General features: G+C 44.5%; 1 pseudogene; it reads right to left on the reverse strand.

The window, feature by feature from the left end:
• Nucleotides 1-1,126: 1,126 nt before the first annotated feature.
• Nucleotides 1,127-8,530, reverse strand: part of LOC103250888 — a 29,607-nt pseudogene continuing 22,203 nt past the window's right edge.

Raw genomic sequence — 8,530 nt, forward strand, 5'->3', positions numbered from 1 at the left:
CGGGCGACCGAGTGAGACTCCAACTCAAAAAAAAAAAAAAAAAAAAAGAAATTGGGCCGTCTCCTGAGATATCCAAGTATGTCAGTCTGTTTTGTTTTGCTGTAAAGGAGTAGATTAGGCTGGGTAATTTAATAAAGAAAAAAGATTTATTTGGCTCACAATTCTGATGGCTGGAAGTTCAAGACTGGGTGCCTGCATTTGGTGAGGGCCTTGGGCTGCTTTCCCTCATGGCCGAAGGTAAAGGGGAGCCTGCATGTGCTGAGATCACATGGAGAGAGAGGAAGCACAAGGTGGGGGAGGTGCCAGGAAGTCATTATTGTTATTATTATTATTTCGAGTCAGAGTCTCACACTCGCCCAGGCTAGCGTGCCATATCACAATCATGGCTACTGCCAGGCTCTGTTTTTTTTTTTTTTTTTTTAGTCAGAGTCTCATTCTGTTGCCCAGACTGGAGTGCAGTGGCTTGCTCATGGCAATCCTTCTACCTCAGGCTTCCAAGTAGCTGGAACTACAGGCATGTGCCACCATGCCCGACTAATGTTTTCATTTATTTAAAGACGAGGTCTTGCCATGTTGCCCAAGCTGGTCTCAAACCCCTGGACTCAGGCAATCCTCTCACCTCTACCTCCCAAAGTGCTTCAATTATAGGCATGAGCCACCATGCCCAACTGCCAGGCTCTTTTAAATAATTAGTTAACCTGGGAACCAAGAGTGAGAACTCACCCACCCTAAGGGAGGGTATTTCTGAGGGATCCACCCCCCATACCCCAAACACCTCCCATTAGGCCCCACCTCTAACACTGGGGATCACATTTTTTTTTTTTTTTTTTTAATTGGAGTCTCACTCTGTCCCCCAGACTGAAGTGCAGTGGCTGCTCCCGGCCACCGCAGCCTCGACCTGCTGGGCTCCGGCGATCCTTCCACCTCAGCCTTCCAAGTAGTTGGAACTACAGGCGCGCGCTACCATGCCCGGCTAACTTTTGATTTATTATAGAGACGAGGTCTCGCCAAGTTGCCCAGGTGGGTCAAGAACCGGGGATCACATTTCAATATGAGGTTTGGAGGGGACAAACATCTAAAACCATTGCACCAGGTCACAGAGGGAGGAGAGATGAGGTCTTCATACCTACATCACTGGACTCCAAAATCAGGGTCACGACACAGAACAGGTTCACATTAGCAGTGAAGACCACAAATTCCACAAAGAGGCCTTTCGTGCATTGGGCTAGCCAGTGAGTCTGTTCCAGTTGCTGTAGAACTCTGGGGCCAGCTTCTTTCTCCAACACTGCAAAGGAGGACAATGTCCTGGCGTTTCCAGTATCCCTGTCACATACCAGGTAAGGTGCTACATTTCCCAATCCAGTTTTCCTAAAAAATATTTTATGATTACTAATGCCCAAATTTCCACTGGTGTTAACATGAATATAAATTTAGTAGACCATGAAAATGAGAGTCTTCACAACAGCATTCACACCAAGGTGAAACATTGGGAAAATATGTTTGGCATTTAAGGTCTAAGGTAGAATTAACTTCATACACCATGACAACTATTTCTATTTGAAGTATTAAATGCTACCGCTCGCTAACATTTAGTTTTGAGAAGTGGAAAGAGTGCAAATGTCAATATTTGTTTGGCATTACTGTTTTTGAATAATTAATTCCTTGCTGTAATTTTTTTCTTCTTTTGAGCCAGGGTCTCACTCTGTCATCCAGACTGGAGTACAGTGGTGTGATCACTGCTTACCCTAGCCTCGAATTCCCAGGCTAGAGGAATCCTTCTGCCTCAGCCTTCTGAATAGCTAGGACTACAGGCACATGCTACCATGCTCAGCTAATTTTTTAATTTTTGTAGAGACAGGGTCTCACTGTATTTAGCCCAGGCTGGTCTCAAACTCCTGGGCTCAAGCAATCCTCCCATCTTGGCTTCCCGAATTGTTGGGATTACAGGCATGAGCCACTGTGCCTGGCCCCTTGCTGTAAATTTTAATGAAGAAATTATTATTATTATTATTTTTTGAGTTGGAGTCTCACTCTGTCACCCAGACTGGAGTGCAGTGGCCGCTCCTGGCCACCGCAGCCTCGACCTGCTGGGCTCTGGCGATCCTTCCGCCTCAGCCTTCCAAGTAGCTGGAACTACAGGCGTGCGCTACCATGCCCGGCTAATTTTTGATTTATTGTAGAGATGAGGTCTCGCCCAGTTGCCCAGGCAGGTCTCGAACCTGTGGACTCAGGCAATCCACTCACCTCAGCCTCCCAAAGTGCTGGGATTACAGGCTGAGCCACCGAGCCTGGCCAGAAATTATTATTTTAATTTAGATTTTTTTATGTGTAATAACAAAGACTCTCAGAATTCTAAGTCACTTTAAAAGTCTCTGGAAATTTTTTTATATTTTGAGTCAGAGTCTCACTCTTGCTCAGGCTGGAGTGCAGTGGCACACTCATGGCCACCACAGCCTTGACGTGCTGGGCTCAGGCGATCCTTCCACCTCAGACTTCCAAGAAGCTGAAACTACAGGTGTGTGCTACCATGCCCAGCTTATTTTTTTTTATTTATTGTAGAGACGAGGTCTTGCCAAGTTGCCCAGGCTGGTCAAATCCCTGGGTTTAGGCAATCCTTTCTCCTTGGCCTTCCAAAGTGCTCGGGATTACAGGCTTGAGCCACTGAGCCCAGTCAAGAAATTTTAATTTTGGCATTTGAATTTTTTTTTTTTTGAGTTGGAGTCTCACTCTGTCGCCCAGACTGGAGTGCAGTGGCTGCTCGTGGCCACCGCAACCTCGACCTGCTGGGCTCCAGCGATCCTTCCGCCTCAGCCTTCCAAGTAGCTGGAACTACAGGCATGCACTACCGCACCCGGCTAATTTTTTGATTTATTGTAGAGATGAGGGCTCACCAAGTTGCCTAGGCGGGTCTTGAACCCGCAGGTTCAGGCAATCCACTCACCTCAGCCTCCCAAGGCATGGGATTACAGGCTGAGCCACCAAGCCCGGCTGGCATTTGAATTTTGAGTTGATATACATGTCATGGCTCATGAAGGGCAGTGTTTCCTTTTATATTTGAAGATTACAATGTGTCCAATTTATAGTTACTTAAGTTAAACTGCAGCTAGGATTGAAATTGATAGGTGTACAGGAAAAGAAATAATCAACCAGATAAATAGGCAACCTACAGAATGGAAGAAGATAATTACAAACTATATAGAGGACTGCTATCCAGAATCTATAAGGAAACAAATCAACAAGAAAAAAGCAAATACCCCCATTAAAAAGTGGGCAAATGATAAGAGTAAACATCCCTCTAAAGAAGTTATACAAATGGCCAACAAACATGAAAAAATGTGCAACATTACTAATTGTCACAGAAATGCAAATTAAAATCACAATGAGATACCACCTTACACTAGTCAGAATGGCCATTGTGTATTAAAAAAAAACAATAGATGTTGGTGGGGACACAGTGAAAAGCAAATGCTTACGCACTGTTGGTGGGAGTGTAAACTAGTACAGCCTCTAAGGAAATCAGTATGGAGATTTCTCAAAGAACGAAAAGTAGATCTACCATTTGATCCAGCAATCTTACTACTTGGTATCTACCTAAAGGAACAGAGGTCGTTATACAAAAAAGACACTTGCACTCATATGTTCAATGCAGCACAATTCACAATCGCAAAGATGTAGAGTCAACCTAAATGCCCATAAACTGATCAGTGGATAATGAAAATGTGGTGTATGTGTACCATGTAATACTACTCAGCTGCAAAAAGAAATGGAATGTCTTTGGCTGCAACTTGGATAGAATTGGAGAATATCATCCTAAGTGAAGTAATGCACAAACAGAAAACCAAATGCATGTTACATGTTCTCACGTGTAAGTGGGAGCTGAACTAAGGGTCTGTAAAGCCATAGAGAATGGTATAATGGACATTAATGATGCGGAAAGGGAAGGGTGCGAGTGGGGGTAGGGATGAAAACCACCCATCAGGTACACTGTGCACAGGTGGGGGTGGAGGGTACACTTAAAGCCCAGACTTCTTCACCACTATGCAATGCAGCCATGTAATGAAAACATCATTATACCCTCAAAGCCATGTAAATAAAAATTTTTAAAAGAAAAAAAGGAAATGGATAGGTATTTTTCCAGATAAGAAATCAATTTTTGCAAGTTGTCAAACCAAACATAAATCTAGTTTGAAGTTTAACAAGAGTTTTGTTGTTGTTGTTGTTGAGTTGGAGTCTCACTCTGTCGCCCAGACTGGAGTGCAGTGGCCGCTCCTGGCCACTGCAGCCTCGACCACTGGGCTCTGGTGATCCTTCTGCCTCAGCCTTCCAAGTAGCTGGAACCTCAGGCGTGCGCCACCACACCCGGCTATATTTTGATTTATTGTGGAGATGAGATCTCGCCAAGTTGCCCAGGCGGATCTCGAACCCGCAGACTCAGGCAATCCTCTCACCTCAGTCTCCCAAGGTGCAGGATTATAGGCTGAGACACCGAGCCCGGCTAACAAGGAGTTTTTAAACTAATAGGTATATTTCCTTAGAAGTCTAAAATGAAAGTGTCTATAAGCACCCCAGACAGAAGAGCAGCATTATAGTAGCTGTGGAAACTACTCAAATGGGTTCAATTCCTAATTGCCTTATGAACGGCCGAGAGCAAAATCTTACAACTCTTGTGCAGGTCAGGGCTCATCAGGCTTGCTCACCTGGTTGCAGTACTGGAGTTTCTTCCAAGTTTCACAACATACCCTCCTCCTGAATAAGTGGCAAATTCCCCTTGGACTGGGTAACCACCCAGTGTTAAGAAGAAGTGGGAAGATTGCTTGAGCCCAGGAGTTTGAGACCAGCCTGGGCAACATAGCAAGACCCTGTATCCTGATTCTGATGATGCCAAATGCTATCTGGTTGTGTGACGTTTGTATCGGGGGCCCCCAACAAACTCCATAGTTCTCTGTATCCTCCTGATGTTGGTGAGATGGCTTCACTTGTTCTTGCAGAGATACTCTAGCTGGAAAGACTATGGCATCAGGAATGTGAATCTGACGAAGTAGAACACTGCCCAAAAGAAAGGAGTTTCCATCGGTAATAAATCCTAATAAGAAAGTAAAAGGAACAATTTTGCTTACATTTTCTTTTGTTTTGAGCTGAAATTTCACTCTCACTCAGGCTGGAGTGCAGTGGCATGCTCATGGCCACTGATGCCTCAACCTGCTTGGTTCAGGCAATCCTTCCACCTCAGCCCTCCAAGTAGCTGGAACTCCAGGCATGTGCCACCACGCCTGGTTAATTTTTTACTTTATTGTAGAGACAAGGTCTTGCCAAGTTGCCCAGGCTGGTCTCGAACCCCTGGACTTAAGCAATCCTCTTATCTCTGCCTCCCAAAGTGCCAGGATTACAAGCATGAGCTACCACACTCGGCTACATTTTCTTTTTTAACAATATTTTTTCTAGCACATGCAGAAAGCAGAAAAAAGAAACATTCTAAAAAATTGAGTTATGAGACACAGATGCACATTTTTTAACAATAAAATTTTTTTTATATCTAACAAAGCTGGTATCCTTATATACATGCACACTCTCACCATTATGTTTGAAAACACTTTTGGAGGTACTAGCTAATACCATTAGATAAGAAAAAGAATTAAGGTGTATAAAAATAAAAATGTGGCTGGGCGAGGTGGCTCTTTGGGAGGCTGAAGTGGGAAGATTGCTTGAGCCCAGGAGTTTGAGACCAGCCTGGGCAACATAGCAAGACCCTGTATCTACAAAACTTAAAAAAGCCAGGCTCGGTGGCTCAGTCTGTAATCCCGCGCCTTTGGGAGGCTGAGGTGAGTGGATTGCCTGAGCCCGCGGGTTCGAGACCCGCCTGGGCAGCGAGGCCTCATCTCTACAATAAATCAAAAAAATTAGCCTGGCGTGGTAGCACGTTCCTGTAGTTCCAGCTACTTGGAAGGCTGAGGCAGAAGGATCACCAGAGCCCAGCAGGTCGAGGCTGCGGTGGCCGGGAGCGGCCACTGCACTCCAGTCTGGGCAACAGAGTGAGACTCCAACTCAAAAAAGAAAGAAAGAAAGAAAGAAAAAAAGTAGCTAGGTGTGGTAGCTCACACCTGTAGTCCTAGCTACTCAGAAGGTTGAGACAGGAGGATTGCTTGAGCCCAGGAGTTCAAGGTTACAGTGAGCTATGATTGTGCCACTGCACTCCAGGTTGGTGACAGAGTGACACTGTCTCTAAAATTAATAATGCTATCTGGTTATGTGTTTTAATTTTATTAAAAAAAGAAAATTATTACAACAGGTAAATAATATATATATCGGTAAATTAAGATAATCAACTGAAAAACTTTTATAGTTGACCTTTGAACAATACAGGTTTGAACTGCATGGTTACACTTTTAAGCAGAATTTTTACTGCCTCTGTCACCCAAAGACATCAAGACCAACCCCTTCTTTTCCTCCTCAGCCTACTAAACATGAAGATAATGAGATGATGAAGACCTTTAAGATGATTCACTTCCACTTAATAGTAAATACATTTTCTCTTATGACTTTTTTTTTTTTTTTGAGTTGGAGTCTCACTCTGTTGCACAGGCCAGAGGGCAGTGGCACACTCACGGCCACAACAGCCTCGCCCTGCTTGGCTCTGGCAATCCTTCTGCCTCCACCTTCAAAGCAGCCATAACTACAGGCATGTGCAACCATGCCCAGCTAATTTTTTATTTTTTTTGTAGAGATGAGATCTTGCCAAGTTGCCCAGGCTGGTTTCGAACCTGTGGGCTCAGGCAATCCACTTACTTCGGCCACAGAGGTGTGGCTATATCAAACAAGCCAGCAGACCTTTCTCCAGTGTCTTATGGGTCTTGGTAGGCATGTTTGGAAAACTAAGTATATCCCACATTGAATGGCTGGGCCCCAGGACTGTGTTCTTACCTCTGTAATTCCCATACAGGAAGGAGGGTGCGATTGGCCCAGGGATAGAAATCCTTTAGAAGTTTGATTTCTGAGAAATGGTGAGAAAAGCTCTTCCAGATAGCCTGATGCAGGTAAAATCTATTGGAGTTCTTTGCAGAGTAGATTGCAGTCATCAACAGGATAAGGAAGAGGATTTGTACTGGTTTCGAAGAGAAAAAAAATCATAGCTGAATGGTTAGCTTAGAAAGCCTCTATACCTTCTCTGACATCTGCTCTTACTGAAGTGGATCAATGATGAGAACAGTCAAATCTGAGCATCAGAAGACTTTTCAGTTCACCTGATGGTCTCTATAGCTCTGGGAAGCAAAACTATAAAACAATGTAAAACAGCTGGGCATGGTGGCTCACGCCTAATCTCAGCACTTTGGAAGGCAGAGGTGAGAGGACTACCTGAGTCCAGGGGTTGGTGACCAGCCTGGGCAAGTTGGCAAGACCTTGTCTCTACAATAAATCAAAAAATTAGCTGGACGTGGTGGTGTGCGCTTGTGGTTCTAGCTACTTGGAAGGCTGAGGCGGAAGAAACACCTGAGTCCAGCAGGTCGAGGCTCCAGTGGCCACTGCACTCCAGCCTGGGTGACAGAGTGAGACTCCTACTCAAATAAATAAATAAATAAACAAATAAATAAAACAATAAGGGCTATGTCTGGGGTATGTGTTTGTGCACACATGCGTATAAAGTTGACAGCAAATAACTTAGGACTTGTTAATCAATGGATGAGACTGTGTATGTGTATGTTTGCACATGTATATGTATGAAAAACTAATCATTTCTGAGCGATGATGAAAAGGTTTTACTACTGAACTTTGTAACCAAGACTTTTTTTTTACATTTGACTCAGAATTTGAGCAAGAAATCCTTTGTACCTTTTTCCTTTTCCTAAACCTATAAACTTTTGTGGTCAAAAACAGTAAAAAATTGGCAATTCCTTATGGTTCAACCTAATAATTGTAAACATATATACACATACACACACATTTCCTTCCAAGAATTACTCTGCCACTAATCCGAAACTTTACTTATAATAAGATACATAAGAAAAGAAAAAAAAGAAAAGATACTAAAATCCCACACTAAAAAAACTGTGTAGGTCGGATGTAGTGGCTCAGCCTGTAATCCCAGCACTTTGGGAGACTGAGGCGAGAGACTTCCTGAGTCTGGGGGTTCAAGACCAGCCTGGGCAATTTGGCGAGACCTCGTCTCTACAATAAATCACAAAAACTAGCTGGGCGTGGTGGGATGTGTCTGTAGCTCCTGCTCCTTGGAAGGCTGAGGGGGAAGAATTGCCTGAGCTCAGCAGGTTGAGGCTGCGGTGGCTGTGAGCATGCCACTGCACTCCAGCCTGGGCAAAAAGAGTGAGACTCGGCCGTGGCTCAGCCTGTAATCCTAGCGCTTTGGGAGGCTGAGGTGAGTGGATTGCCTGAACCCGCAGGTTTGAGACCCGCCCAGGAAACTTGGCAAGACCTCATCTCTACAATAAATCAAAAATCAATCGGGCATGGTAGCGCGTGACTGTAGTTCCGGCTACTCGGAAGGCTGAGGTGGAAGGATCACCGGAGCCCAGCAGGTCGA

Source organism: Carlito syrichta, unplaced genomic scaffold (genome assembly GCF_000164805.1).
Source record: "Carlito syrichta isolate Samal-C Ts95f unplaced genomic scaffold, Tarsius_syrichta-2.0.1 Scaffold135648, whole genome shotgun sequence".
NCBI lineage: Eukaryota > Metazoa > Chordata > Mammalia > Primates > Tarsiidae > Carlito > Carlito syrichta.